The 16,136-nt window shown below is 44.6% G+C and overlaps 1 long non-coding RNA gene across 1 annotated transcript; it reads left to right on the top strand.

Moving 5' to 3' along the window:
- Positions 1-235: 235 nt before the first annotated feature.
- LOC121140177 lies at positions 236-4,910 on the top strand. Its single transcript, XR_005876984.1, has 2 exons — positions 236-374; positions 4,555-4,910. It is a non-coding gene; the product is annotated as an uncharacterized LOC121140177 (long non-coding RNA).
- The last annotated feature ends 11,226 nt before the right edge of the window (positions 4,911-16,136 follow it).

A 16,136-nucleotide genomic window follows, 5' to 3' on the forward strand; every position in this document is an offset into this window, starting at 1 on the left:
CGAGACCAGCCTGGTCTACAGAGCGAGTTCCAGGACAGCCTCCAAAGCCACAGAGAAACCCTGTCTCGAAAAACCAAAAAAAAAAAAAAAGTGATTTCTGAGTTAAGTGTAAGGTAGCATGTGGTGACTGTGTGTCTTCTAGGCAGAGGCCCAAGTGTGTGGAAAGCCCCAGAAGAAAGCAAAGAAATCCAGTTCCTTCAGAGAAGTTGCAAGGGGGCGTAGTGGAACTCCCCAAGATGGTGGTTGCTTGGCTCGGAGGATAGCCACTCACGATGGCCATACAATGCCACACGGTTAAATCCTCTGCAGAGGGAGAGCTGTTTGTCCCCAGCTGCCCATGGCCAAAGAGCTGAGGAGAAAAGCAGCCTGAAAAGGTGAGCTAAGGTCCTTCAGGCCTTCCTGTCCCCTCCTCTCTGTCAGTTTCTCATCCTTCTACCACGGTTCTGGATTTGGGAGTAGGGAGGGGCCGGGACCTCCCAAACCCTCGAACTTCAAACCCGGTTATTGTTGCACTGTTGAACTTTTAACTCCTGACCCGCTATCTCAGAACAGTTCCCACAAGACGCAGCCTGAGAGACTGGATGGGGAGTGGGGCTGACAGTTGCTCTACGGCAATCGGCTCCTTCTCATTAGCTTTCCAGATTCCCGAGCCCCATTTCCTGCACTAAGAACTGAGAACAAGAAAACTTGCCTTCACTAAGGGCTTTCGGCACCCTCGATGGTCGCAGTGAGGGAAACTTGGGCCCCATCAAAACCCAGTAGCTCTGCCCGGGGTCTTTTTAAAGAATTACCCCTTTCCAGGGGGAGAAACCATTAGGTCCTCTACTGCTTATTACAGTCTTCAACTTGAGGATTGTGACAAAGCAAGTTTGTGTACAGGAAACCACCACTTCCCTTTTCCTTCAGAGGGCCTAAAGTCTTTTTGATCATAGATAAGAAGCCATAAATAATTACATAAACAATTACTCAGCCTTTGCCTTTTTTTCTCTCTTAATCCTGTAATGATACTTTAGCAATAACATCAACAACGACACCTCCCCTCCATTCTCACGGTGAATGGAAATAGGACAAAAACTTAAATACACTCTTTGCTTTTAAGAATTCCCTTCACTGTGAGATTCATGCTGGCTCCTAACTTGCCGGCTGTGCCTGAGTGGGCCACTGGAGACAGACGAGCTTCTCTCATCCAGCAGAGAATATAACCATTTGACAGGTTATGACGGTCTGTTATGATAAAGTGCGCAGCGGACCTTGGCAGATTCCATGGCGGGGGAGGGACAGACATGCCAAGCAGACAGAGCTTAAGTGAGAAGTTTTATTAGAAAGGGAAAGGAGGGGAGAAAGGAAAGAGAAAAGAGGTAAAGAGACACAGAGACAGAGAGAGGACAGAAGAGAAGAGGGAGACAGGAAAAGTCCTGTCTGCCCCAGGGGACCATCAAGAAAGAGAGCATAAGTGAGCAGGGGTCTTTCTTTTAAAGGGCCCTTTGCATCTGCGTGTAGACTACTGTAGCCATGGAACCCCGGACTGACCAGGGTACTGCCTGTCAGGTGACAGAGGCAGGCCAGCATAATGCCTGAGTTCTTATACTCTGTGTTTGACTGTTTGGAGCCAATCAACCGCCATCTTGAGGAGTTCCGCTGCACTTCCTTTGTTGAAGATCATCCAGCTAGGCTGGTTGATGGTTTACATCCTAGCCTCCAGGTGCAGAGTAGGGAGAGCATGAGATTTTTCTCCTGGGCCATTTCTCTAGCCCCATACTCTGCATATCTGAAGCTGGCCTATTCTACATAGCTTTCCTGTGGGAAGTAAGAACAAAAGCATGACCTGTCAATGTGAGGGATACATATTTGCCGTGTAAGTAGTGATGGATTTAGAGAGTGTTTGGCGGGAAAAAGGAAGTCATTTCATCATGGAGAATAATAGAGATTACCATTAAAAGAAAAAAAGTCAGGTCGTGGTGTCCCACGCCTTTAATCCCAGCACTCAGAGAGGCAGAGGCAGGTGAATCTCTGTGAGTTCATGGCCAGCCTGGTCTATAGACCAGAGTGAGTGCCAGGACAACCAGGGCTACACAAAGAAACTCTGTCTCAAAAAAAAAAAAAAAAAAAAAAAAAATGAAGAAGAAGAAGGAGAAGAGAATTTTCTGTATTTGAATAATTCAGAATAGTTGTTTGAATATTTGGCACCATTATTACATACACTTATATTTATAACTGCAGAAATAAGTATTTTCAATTTGAATGTTATACTTTCAAATGTGCTGTGGTACTAAAACTTATTTTACAAATGTATCAAGATGCAAGGCTCAATTCTGGAGAGCCTTTGTTGTAACGTTAGTCTTCCAGCCTGCCACCTGGGTCCCGAGCTATCTCAGTCCCTAAATAACACATGAAACACTATATTAATTATGAAGCTGTTGGCCGTTTGCTTCGTTTCTTATTGGCTATCTCTGACTTAATTATTAATCCATAACTGCTAATCTGAGTATTTCTTTCTTTTTTTTTTTGTTTGTTTTTTTCGAGACAGGGTTTCTCTGTGGCTTTGGAGGCTGTCCTGGAACTCGCTTGGTAGTCCAGGCTGGTCTCGAACTCACAGAGATCTGCCTGCCTCTGCCTCCCGAGTGCTGGGATTAAAGGTGTGTGCCACCAACGCCCGACTCTAATCTGAGCATTTCTATGTGGTCTTCTCTTACCGGAGAAAGGGATCCAGACCTCTTACTTCTCCCGCATCCTACATCAGGACTGACTGAGCCTCTCTTCCCCAGAATCCTTCTCAACACCTAGTCCCACCTATCTTGGTTCCCTATTGGCCAACAGTGCTTTATTTAATTAACCAATACGACAACATATACGCAGAAGGACTTCCCCATCACTTTGTGAAACTCTTTTGTTCAGTTAGGCTTAGCTGCCCCATAGTAGTAAAGTTTACGGGACCAGCCCCACCTCTGTGCCTCTAAGCATCTCTGGGATGCTTCTGCACTCATCCGTTTATTACTCTCTCATCCTACCCACATTATCAGACGCCTACAATGGACTGAGCCATTGTCTCAGAAATGAGGAATTCAAGATGAATGGGGCAGATCTTCACTCTCCAGGAGGGAGAAAACCAGTAAAATGGAATGCCTCATGGGCTCTGACACAAGTGTGGCCAAGTGAAGGGGAGGAACAACAGAGTTTGGTCCTGATTGACAGGAGCCTGGTCCCCTGGGTCCTTCTAAGATGTAAGGAGCAACTGTCATGAAAAGAGCCACACAGTGAGAGTCACAAGACCTCCATTTGGCTGTGTCTGGCTACTTATTAGGTTTCTAATTCTAGGAAATTCACTTCAACTCCTTTTCTCCTGTTCAAAATAATAATAATAATAATAATAATAAAATGAGTTAATGAGCAGGAAGAACTATTACACACACACACACACACACACACACACACACACACACACACACACAAGGATGCTCTGTGCCATTCCAAGATTGGCCACTACTCATTGTAGCTTCATAATGGGGGGAGAGAGCTAAAGAATTGATACAGGACTCAGGTGGATAAGGAAACAAACAAAAAATAAAGACACCCTAGAGCTGGTACACGCCTTTAATCTCAGTACTTGGGAGGCAGGGGCAGGCAGAGTTTGAGGCCAGCCTAGTCTACAGAGTGAGTTCCATGACAGCTAGGGCTACACACAGAGAAACCATGTCTTGAGAAAAAAAATCAAACCAAACTAAAGGCACCCTAGACAATATGTTCAATCAGATTTAAACCAATGACATAGAATTTGGAATAGGAATAAAATCTTTCTTTTTTTTTTTCTAAAGAGCTGTTAAACATTAAAATCAGGGTTGGCAGGATGGCTCAGCAAGAAAGGGTGCACGAAAGCCCAAAGCCTAGATTCAGTCCCCGGAACCCACATGGTGGAAAGAGAGAACTACTCCAAAAGTTGTCCTCTGGTTTCCATGGAAGTGCTGTATCCCCTGATAGAATGACCAATATAGGGAGGCTCTGGTTCTTCCCTGGGAATCTTAAAAACAAGAACAGTGCTGCTTTCTTGAACAGTGTGACATTCTCAGTGCAGTATAAACAAAACAGAGCTGAAGTAGAAGAAATACATGGATGATGCTTGGTGCAACTTGAAGCCATCCCTTCCGGAGACAACAGAACTCTGAGAATCACATTGGAGTCCCACTCACTCCGTGGATGCGTTAAATGGAAAAGGCATCTTCTTCATGTTTTCACTGTTCCTTGTTCCTTTGTAACTTTGGGTGTTTTGTGACATATCTGCATAGGCTAAGGACCATGAAAATCATTTACTTCAGGACTAACCTAACATAGAACTATGTTTCATAAACGCTTCAGTGCTCCGTTCTTGGTGTGGTCAACAGTTCCATCCCAGTGCTATCTAGAGTGCTACATAGGCCTGGTCAACACCAGTCCGACCTACATCTAGAGATTAAAGTCTTTACGTCAGCAGGGTGTGACTTGGAGATTCCTTACACGTGTTTGACAGAAAACCTCAAACATTGAAACATAAGGATGACCCTTAATTTTATTGTTTTCCAGATGCCATAAAGTGAACAGACCTTTCAAATGGCCAAATACAGACCTTGTTCAAGAAGACAAAGAATGGTCCTCCCGAATGACCCTGCCTACTGCAACTGTTCTGGAATGTTCTGATGGATCTTCTAGTTCCCAACAGTAATACTGGAGTCAGACCCATTCCTGAAACAACATTGCTATTTCTTAGATATCTTTCCCATCTGGTGATACCATAGCTTGGAGCATGGACTGATTTTCCACCCTTCTTCATTGGAGAGTCTGTCTTTGTGTGTAGCCAGCAGGGAACATGGCTGGTGTAGGAGGGAGTTTCTGTTGTAACTGTCTATTTTTAGTGGCTCATAAACTCAGTATTCCTTGGCCTAAAGCAGCACACGCTTGGTGTCAGCCCAAAGGGGAAGTTACTTTGGAAAGTTTGAACAAAATCTTCTCTGCGACTGCTTGGGCTGGTGAAGGGAGACAGAAATAAGTGGTCTTTGGGAAAAAAAAAAACAGGTCTGTAACTTAGGGTCATATGGAACTGGCTTCTGTCATCATATGGAGGATCTTCTACCAGAACCATGTTAGAGAAGCCACTGAACCAAGCATGTAGGATGCTCTTTTTTTTTTCTTTCTTTTTTTGCATGTCGGATGCTCTTAAATAGGCTATCTTCCAGCTGGGCATGGTGGCACACTCTTTTAATCCCAGGACTCAGGAGGCAGAGGCAGGCAGATCTCTGTGAGTTCAAGACCAGCCTGGTCTACAGAGAGAGTTCCAGTACAGTCAGGAACACTGTCTGTATACACAGAGAAACCCTGTCTTGAAAAACAAAACAAAACAAGGACAACAACAAAATGTTAACTTCTGGTCCCAGGAAAGAGGCAGCATGGAGTCCTAAGGTAAGGGTTGATAGGCAAGCTGTCAACTAGCTTCCTGTGGTTAAGAAAGATGAAGAAGAGCCTAACTCAAGCAGCTTAAGGTCTAGGGAGAAGCTGTTTCTCCAACTGTGTGACCTCAGGCAAAGCAGCTCTTCCCTGCCTGCTTCTCTGTCAAGTGAAGCAATGCTTCACTTAGGTCAAACTCAGATGCCATCAAGTGATGGACATGCATTTCTTCTTAAGAGGAAAGTACTTGAGTAACTTGGGGGAATTATGTTCACGTTTTATAGACATTGCTGGTGAGAAGTCATGGAGACCAAAACACAGGCTCTTCCTGGAGTCCTTAGGCGGAAGAACAGAAATGTGGGGTTTGAGAATACAGACACGTGGAGGAGCTCTTGTTTCTGAAGGATGGAGGCACAGAAGAGGTCTAGGCAAAAATGATGCTCTGAACAGAAGGCCCAAGGGATGTCCCAGAAATGAAGCCGTGCATCTGTGACAGCAAAGGAAAGTCACATTGGACCCTTTCTTCCATAAATGGACCAGAGGCCATTTGTTTACTTATTCGTCTATTTATTTCTTCAGCTAATATTTATTGAGTACCCACAAATTGACAGGTTTCCTCCTTGGAAAAGGAAACGCCTGGAGAAAGGCAGAGGTGAAGGAGGAAGGCTAGTGGGCTGTCTTTCCACAGAAGTCCCTAGGGCATGGAGGAGCTGAGTGACCCGAATGGATGCCAGGTCTTCACTGAGACAGCTGGCAGGGTGCCATCCCACCTACAGCCCTCTGTCCTCCCTTCCCATGGGAAGCTCTGCGTTCCCACACGTCCTCAGCCAGGAAGGTCAGTGCGGACACATCTGTGTGTGGCAGGGTGTGGCTGATAAGCACCAGCTGCGGGACCCTGCTTAGCCCGAAGCATAGCCTCTTCCATATCAGCTATAGCAGCAAAACCGCAGACTGTCCCTGAAGCTGCTCGGACCAGCTCCAGAGGAGGAGGAAAGAGAAGAGTGGCTGGGTTTCTTGGCAACTAGGCTTCCCAGACCTGGTGTCAGTGGCAGTGCTACTGGAAGTAGTGGAGGAGAGGCTTGGCCCCAAGAGGGAGGGGTATGGATGCTTCTTTTTAAAATTGTAAGTATTAACACATATTAGCTATATAAATGAGATGGACTCCCTGTGACGAACACACACATTACACTGCACATGGCTCAGCATGATATTCCATACGTGTACATACGTCGCACATCAATCCACTAGTCTTCTTTCACCTCTGCCTTTCCCTAGGCATTTCTTTCAATGTCCTCCCTCCTGCTAACTCTCGGCCTTCCAATCCCTCTCCCACTCAATGGATTCCCTGGTAATCTCTCTTCTACTCTCAAGTCATCTTTCACTAAACAGAGGACACAATAATAAAACTCTGGTGTGTGTGTGTGTGTGTGTGTGTGTGTGTGTGTGTAAAATCTGTACATAATAGAACTCCCATTTTTAGGAAACTCTGAGGTGGTGCCCCAGCAGCCGGTCCATGAATGAAACTTTGAATAACTAGGTTTTACTTTAGACTCCCCTGGGAATGAAAGTTATCATGAAACAAGCCGAACCGAGGATAACATTTCAGTGTCAAGCAGAGGAAAATCACATGCCCTAGGGAGCCATCAGGTTTCTTCTTTTTTTGTCCTCTGCCCGCACCCCCATGGAGGGAACAGGTACAAAACAAAGAATCAAGACGGGACGTGTCAGACTCACCACAATGCTTCTGTTCCTGGGAGACTGATCTAAGATGCAATAGGTCCCTGGTGGGGCAGAGCAGAGGGCAGTGTCTGTGGGTAGGGAGTGCTTCTTGGGGTCTCCAAGGGCAGCTCTACCTGGTCCTTCTGGTGCCTTTTCTTTTGGGAAAGCAAATGACCCTTCATTGCTTAAACTAGTGTTTCTCAACCTGGTTCCCTGTTAGCCTCTGATACTGGTGCCCCTCAGGGGGGGACTTTGAGGTTGGACTTAGACTTCAGTCACTTTTAAAGGTCCCTGGGTGGTCCTGATACGCCGCTGAGATGGACACCTGCTGATTTAAGCTCCTTCAAGCTTGCAGTTCATCATGAAGACAATGAGGCAATAAGGAGGTCCACGTGGGTTCTCAGGAACCATTCACATGGAAGAGAGGCAGCCTGGGGGGGGGGAAGGCTGGGGTGGAGGAGAGTTGGGGCACAATTCTTCTGCTCCAGCAACTTCTGCTCCTAACTCTGCCATCAGATGGTAATCTCTGAACTTTGGGTAGTGTTCCTTCTTGTTTTGGTTTTTAATTGGTGCCAAGGGGTTAGGTCTTAATCCAGATTCTGTGTTCCTCATGGGTAGGGCTGGTTCAGATACCACTGTCACTTCTTTCAAAGAGCCAACCTCTGTGCATGCATCCGCTGGCATTCCCAGACCCAAGTGATGAATGGGCATCCAAGCATATGTCCCAGTGGGCTGGCCTCATCCTTCATATCTGTGTCTGCGCTCCTTCCTCCCAGCAGATAAAGCAATCTCTAAGGCAGCTCACTAGGTTCTCAGCATATGTTTGGGAGGAGGGGAAGGGAGACTCACCAACTGCCTATTTTATAGTTCAAACCCACTTCTTAGTCAAGGGTGGGTGGAATGTTCCAAGAGTGGGGGATCAAGGGGTTTACGAACTCTCCTGCCACTTCAGGTTTAACAGCTTGTTCTCATGAAAGAGAAATAACTGCTAGTTATTTTTTTTTTCTTCAAGTTCAGGCCCTTTCTCAGAAATGCAGTTGCCTGTGGAAAACTGACACTCCCTCACAAGTCCTTAACAGCTGCCAGCCCCAGAGCAACAGTAATTACTCTCAGCCTTCTTGCTGAATTCCTGTGATAGTCCCTGCCAGGGGTAAGGAACAGATGCGATGAGCCAGGAGTTGTTGGAGCCTCACTCTCTGGGTGGTATCCTCTCCCTGTCCCTCGGGAGGACAGGCCCTAAGTCTTTTCCAGGCAGCCCTTCTGCAGTGAGTATGTGTGAGGCATCCCGTGTGGGTAGGTGGTGTAGACAGAGAGAGCCCAAGGCAAGCCACAGGTGGCTCTCCTAGAGTGCAAAGAGACTAGGCACAATAAGGAACTGAGCAGATGGTTCGTAGATATGCGCTTTGTCAAGAGGGACAGCTACCTAGAAGTTCATTAAGACACAGAAAATCTGCACACGTATAATCAGCTTTCTTTCTTTCTTTTTTTTTTTTTTTTTTTTTTTTTTTTGTCTGTTTGATCAGGGTCGGAGCTATAGCATACTTAAGAGGCTGTCTGTGACAGGCAAGGAATCCAGAGTTTCACCATGGTCTTCAAGCTCGTATGTTGCCACTATATATAGCCTGGGGTAACTCAGTAGGTTTGCATGGGCCTTAGATTTCTCATGACTGGGTACCTACCTTCCTCTAGCAATATTTTTACACTCCATCAAATTATTCATCAGTGAAGGTCAGTAACCCTCAAATAACATTATGTGGGGAACTAATTACAGTGATTAGAAAGAATAGTAGGGGCAGTTTCCAAGTGACTTGAACCTATGCAAATGCCAATTCTTTTATTTCATGGAGATTTGGCAGGAAGAAAGGGCTAATTGGGAAAAATCGCTGCCTCCTAGGTGTAAACTTGGTATCTGAAATGTCTCTCCCCTTGGCTTAGTGAGATTACTGAGATGGAGAATTCATTTCCTAACTCATTGGAGATTTTCTGTTGTCCTCTGTTCCTACCTCCATTTTCCTCTGGGCATAGTATAATCAACCCAGAGGTCACTTCTCTCAACATACCTGGAAAGGACACAGGCACAGGGACAGAGATGGGCCACTCAAGGCCAGAGAGTACATACTGCACCAGCTAAAAATGCAGTAGGTACATAGGCATGCCTGGCCAGAGTGCCCCTCCCAAGCCATTCCAGAGAGGAGGATCTAGCCAGTTCTCCCAGCTGGCTCTGAGATCTCTTACTCTGTGACTGATTTTGCCATCTGACTCCAGTGGACACACATGCCAGGGGTAATAGAGACATCTTTCAAGAGTGTGCTAATCCCACTTCCTGGAAGGGTTCCCAAACACCCCTCTTCACACTTGTACATTTGGCTGTAAACCTTTGTGTCAATAGTCTGAAAACAACCCTCAGTGTTACAGTAACATGGACTTCTACATCTTTCTAGAATGCGAAGGATGTAGAAACCATGGTTTATATACACCTTGCTTCCTCAGTACTGGCACTTGTTGCCATGTACCAATATATGTGTATATATGTATGTGTGTATATATGTGAGTCTGTGTGTGTGTAACTTCTTTTAGCTTTTGAGATTATAATTACATCATTTCTCCCTTTCCGTTTCTCCATCCAAAACTTTCCACAGTCTCTCCTTGCTATCTTTCCAGCTCATGGCCTCTTTTTTATTAATTGTTACACACACACACACACACACACACACACACACACACACAGAAACCCAAATGGTCAGTCCTGAAAATGTACATATAAGTAACAATCTATAGACTGAACAGGCTTTACTTATATATACAGTGTATATTTTTAAAATTATTACCTTTTTAATTATGTATATGTAAGTGGGTATGTGCAGGTAAGTGCAGGTACCTGTGGATACCAGAAGAGGGTGTTCAATTTCTTGAGCTGGAGTTACATGTGGTTGTGCACCATCTGACATAGGTGATGGTAACCAGGTTGGGTCCTCTGAAACATTAGTATGCTCTCTCAACTGCTGAGCCATCTGTCTAGCCGCCATAGTATATTTTAATGGAAGGTGGTCCCTAACTTCCAACAGCTCAACTGCCAGTGGTTATGACCTCCAACTCTAAGACAATATCAAAACATACCCATAACATTCTATTTTCACTTTCAACATAGTATTTAATAAATTACATTAGATACTCAAAACCTTATCATAAAACAGACTTTGTATGAGATTATTTTGTCCAACTGTAGACTAAGTGTTCTAAGGACATTAAGTTAGGCAAGGATAAACTATACTTCTAGTAGGTTAAGCATATTGGATACAATTTTGACTTAAAGGTGGCTCAACTTAATAATGATTTTAACGGCACATGTCTCCATCGTAAGTGGAGGAACATCTGTTTGTATTTGTGTACTTCTCACTTAGTAACTATCAGAAGGGCCAGAACAGTGCCTTACTTACCCTCATGCACTTGGCAATTATCGGTGTGAAGTTCTTAGCATGCTGCAGGTATTGCCTGAATACTGTTTGCACGGACAACATCACAGACTTTTAGTCATTTTCCAGGAAAAGGGAGACCACTGAAAGTCAACATATAGAGGACTATGAGGTTAAGAGCCTAAGAAAAAGATTTGACTGCATCTTTAGAGCCAGAGTTAACTTTTGTTGCTAGAATAGCAATTTTGGTGAAATTAGCTTTGTGCCTTACAAATAATCTTTAAAGGCTTCTGTGTTGAAGTAATCCTACAATGATTAAATTGCATGTGTACTATCTGTCTATAAATATTTTATGAAAAAGTAAGTTCCATAATAAATAGAATAAACATAAATACCATCTAATGTTTTAAATTTTACTATTATCAAAGCTGTGCCTTTTAATAACTTAACACATATATGTTATACAAATAGCACATGAATGTTAACATATTTCAGAAAATTCCAAGAAACTCTTCTCCTTCTAAATCAAATGTGAATAAAAACCAATTTGTAAAAACTTCTCTAGTTAAATATACAGAAAATTTCTTGTGCCTAAAAACCTCAAAAAACAAACAAACAAACAAACCTGTGAATGATACTTTAGTCGTTTTTGTTTATAAGTGAAACTCTGGGAATTCAAAACTAATGTCCTTGTTTGTGGGTTTCATGTACACACCAGGAATAGTTTCGACCTTGTGAGCCGTGCTGTTCCATGGTGCTCTGTCTAAACCAACCTTTACGAGTTGGCCGACGTCCAGTTCACAAGGCTCCTCCTACCCACCATTTCACTTGGGAAGACCAAATTCTCAGGGATGGGGTCGTGCACTGCAGTCAGGGTGCTCCTTCTGGAGCACTGTGACTATTTCAAGTTGGCTTAGGTAGACATCACCTCAGAGCAATAAAGACTGCAGGCTTCCCCGTGAACTTTTTCTCCAGTTCCCGTACTAGCCAGACCTAGATTTCTCTGAAAAGATTCCAGTTGGTGCAAAAATTGTGATAGTTTTCAGATCAACACCAACTTCAATTGGCTGGGCTGCGGTGATGCTGAGCTTTGTTTCACAATCTTTAAATGATTCCTTGACACAGCAAGGCAAGAAATAAGGGCTGGTGGGAAGAAAGATGTTTCCCACCAACCCTGATGACCTGAGTTCCAGCCCCAGAACCCACAGAGGGGATGGGTCCTCTCTACTGAGTTAAAACAGCGGGAGCAACAGCGCCTAACACAGCGTCAAAACTTAGCAAGAGAGCGCATAGGCAGAAGTGTATAGGATTCCTTTCCGCCGGAAAGTGCAAAAGCCTTGAAGTTTTGGGAACCCATCCCACCTTAATTCTCGTGTGTAATAGATTGTGGATAGGGCACGCCGGCAGATGTGTTCTCCTCTGACTCAGAAGTGCTGCTCCTTCTCTTACTCTGGGGGTGGTTGGGGAGGTGGTGGGGCGGGCGCATACTTGGGCACCTCACTATCTCCTGGCTCACAGTTCTTTGCCAGTAGATTGACTTCATGTTGGGCTCCCCCCAGGACCTCTGAGTTTCTTCATGTAGGGATGTTGCCCTGCTGTTTCTCCCTAGTACGAAGCAGGTGCCTAGCCTGGACTTGCTCAATAAATGCTTCTGGAATAAAAGAAGAAATTGGGCAATGTTTTTGGCCCAGGTAAAATATTTCTGGAAGACATTTTTTTTATATACAGTGTTTTTGTTAGCATGAACTTTGTGCCAGAAATTCCTTAATAAGCCAAAACTGAGAGCTTTCTGTGAGTGCTAACTAGACCCGTCTCACAATATTTCTGTTTGTGAGAGTTCAGCACATATAGGATCTGGCCATATAAGGAAGTCTTTAGTAACTGAGTAGAATGCCTGTCACTTGAAACCATTATTGCAGTGGCCGAAAGCTTTTGTTGACTTAATCGGGACCTTTTAGACAGACTTCAGTCCAAGCGAAAATGGGAATTCGCTCAAATAGCAGGGAAGTCCAGGAGCCCTTCATCTTTCATGGATGGAGACAATAACGGATGGGGCAGACACAAACCTGCTCTGCAAGTCAGGCTAGGAATGGCTCTGCAGCAACATCACCTAGAGGCCATGAGGACTTCCCCAGGAGAGCCTGAGTCCTTCACTATGAGGTCCCGAGGACATCGGACTGGCAGAGTCCAAACCATGTGCTCTTCAGGGACTGCATCGCAGGGATAAAGGGAATAGGGGGCCTCCAGCAGGCCTGGGCCACCACCCTGCACTGGTGGCACAGAAAAGGAAAGAAAGAGTCACACGTCCCTGACCTGCATATTCTGCCTGTATCCCAGCAAAGAAAGGCTCCCTCGAGGAAGACTGCAGCAAGCTCTAGGGGTTAAGGGGACCACCAGTGCCCGCCATCAGTCTCCCTAGCTCATCTTCACACGTCACTCATGAGGACATCACCGGAGCAGTTTTTTTGTTCAAACTGCAGGAAATCTTTCCTGAAGCAATCTACTTTCTCACTTTCACCCCCTCCCTGACTTGGTTTCCCTTATTCACCAGTCTCTCTCCTTTCATCCTTGGCTCCCAGGGTGTGTCTTGGGCTCTTAGTTAGTAATAGCATTAGCATCATTGTGTGTGTGTGTGTGTGTGTGTGTGTTATTTTGAGCTGTGACTATCATCGCTTGTCACTTCTGTGGGGGCCTATTCTGATAAGTCCCCTGATGCATGTGACCTGGGTGTTTTCTAGGGGTGTTTGGTCAGAGAATGCCACGTCCCTTGGAGGTAACCGGGACTTTCAAATCACTAGGTATCTGCTTGTGCTATTATCTCTGTCTGAAATGCCTTTTTCTTTCCAGGTTATACTTGTCCTCATGTGTCTAATGGTCCCTTACTTCCTCCAGGAAGCTCTCTTATCCCCCAAATGGTCTAGAGGCAGTATGGCCATTTATGGGGCTGTGAGTACCTTCACTCTGAGCCCCACTGTACCCATTTGAATCCCTGCTGGCTATTACCACGTTCTCATCACATACCTGCGTGCTTTTTTGCTGTCCTTGTAATTAGGAAAATGGCTTGAAAACAAGGGTCTTTTCATCTGTCCTCCTAGTATCTGGAACATAGGACGCCTCTCAGGAATGATGTACCCCTGTGTTCAGTGTCTCTTAAGCTTATCCTCAGGTCCCTGCTGTCCCCAGCACACATATCTTTCAGTGCCCCATTGCCATCTGTGGGTATGCCTCACTTCCTCTTTACATTGTGAAGTTCCTGTGGTGACTGACTGTGCCTTTATTAATTTCTGTTACCCAGTCACCTAATCCAATGCCTGGCATATGCAAGTCGGTGCTTACTATGTATAGAAAAGACCTGTAAAGTTACATTTCTTTTTTTGTTTGCTTTGAAACAGGGTTCTTCTGTGTAACAGCACTGACTGTCCTGGAACTCGATTTGTAGACAAGGCTGGCCTCGGACTCACTGAGATCCGCCTGCCTCTGCCTCCCAAGTGCTGGGATTAAAGGCGTGCACCACCAACGCCTGGTTTATTACATGCCCTTTTGTTTGTAGCCCCTGAAGAACTCAACTCTTTTAATACTAATGAAAGCCTCGTGACTTTTGTCAACACTTGGCTTGGATGTTTCTTAAATGTCCTTGAGTTCCAGACAATTAAGTGGCACAACTGAATTTCCTGCTCTTAAGATTAGGAGAACAAACCCAGAGTCTATGAACAGTCCTGGTGGCCCCTGTGTCCCGCAGTCCCATTGTATCCTGAGTTATGTCTTGTTGGAGAATGGAAGGAGCCCAAACCTCTGAGTGATGATACTAGTGAATGGGGCTGGTGTTTGATCCAAGATGAAGATAAAGTGGCATTGGATCCAAACTGGTAGGGAAGTCAGAAATGGAATCTAAAAGGAGGATCCAGAAGAGAGAAGAAGTGCCTGGAAGGGGATCCTGGAAAGGTTACTGCAGACAATGGATAAGAATCTTGTCACTGACTCTCACCTTTACCCGAGTTGTGAGAGTGGGGAGATCGTCTGGGACAGAAAGTACCGGCCCTCTTAGCTACATTCAGTGGTAGGCAGATCTCAGTGAGTCTGGTGTCAGAGGTCTGATGTAGCATTGCAGCTAAGGGACCCAGTTCAAGCTCTAGTCACCTAGCAACCATTCATGCCCACGTAGGAAGGACTGGGTTGGACTCAAGCAATGAAGAAACAGGCACAGGCCTCCACTTATCTCTCAAGCCCAGTAGATTTAGTACAAGTTGTAAGTGGGGGGAGACCAGACTTAAGCCACCTTCCTCTCGGAAGGGGATGCTTTCATTTCCAGCCAGCTTACGTCATCGTAGAAGATGGGGCTTTGATAAAACAATGTCTTTATTTCCTATGTATATTTCTTTGTTCCAAAAAGGGCGCTAATGTGTTTTCATGTTGTGTTCAAAGAAGAGATTGTCCTGGAAAAACCGCAGCACCTTTGGAAGGGCAACCAGGACATGGAACCTTTCCACTGACTCCTCTCTCTGCTAAGCTAAGAGCAGGGCTTCCTGAGCCAGGGCAAGCTCCCTGGCTCAGGTGGTTTTTAATTAAAGCAATTTCTATTCAAAGAATGTGCATACAAGCTCAACTAAAATCAATGAAGTCAAGGGAGGAAACAGAAACAAAAACATAACCAAGAGGCATTTACATGGAAGGGCAAAATAATTCTATTGGATTCTCGTTTAAAATATCTGTGTATGCAATATCGTTTTCTTGGTCAAAATGTGAAATATGTTACACATTTGTTCATAATGTCTGCCTTCCCAGTGCCCTTTGCCTGCAAAATATTATTTTTTCTTACATTTAAATAAGTGTGCAGTCTGAGTTGTCTAAGAGAACCCAAAGTCATCTGCAATGCAATGGGAATGGAGTATTAATAGGATGCCCCAGCTCCCCCCACGTCCTGAACAAGTGCTTTCATTTGGGCATTTCCATGCAGTGTGCTGGCATATAAATATAACCCCACATTCTTTTATGAAATACATAAATGCAATAAAATAGTTGCTTTGGTTCTTTTCTGGAGGCAGAAGGAGAAAAAATGTCAAGCTCTCATTGTTCAGGGCTCCTAACAGGCCCCTTTTGTATGACTGGTATGACTTTCCCCCACCAAGTGAAGATAATAGCTTAAAAGGCTATCTGAACTCATTCTGTTATGTAGATGAAAGAAAGCCTTTAAAATTAATCTATGGCATCTCCAAAGAAAAAAGAGGGCAGTCATCCAACTCATTTCCTTGGGCCAAAGCAGTGAGCAATAGGAGCAAAAATGCCTGCGTTCCAGTACTCCAAAAACCAAGGGTTTGACAAGGCACCAGCACAGCAGATTATTGGCCAGATTTTCCATTCTGACCTGTCACTGTTTGGAGATAGGCACAGCCCACTGTCATTCAACATTATCACTGAACAAAAAGTTAATGATGGCATTTGATGAAATCAATACAGTGTAAAGTTTGACAACCAGTTACATTCCTGTTTTGTAACACAATATTATTTTATGTGATACAAATATTTAAACGAAACAAAATAATTCCTTCTTAAAAAAAATAGAATACTGTTGTAGTGTCTACACCAAGGGAAGCA

This window comes from Mesocricetus auratus, unplaced genomic scaffold, assembly GCF_017639785.1.
Source record: "Mesocricetus auratus isolate SY011 unplaced genomic scaffold, BCM_Maur_2.0 Super-Scaffold_100004, whole genome shotgun sequence".
Taxonomy (NCBI): Eukaryota; Metazoa; Chordata; class Mammalia; order Rodentia; family Cricetidae; genus Mesocricetus; species Mesocricetus auratus.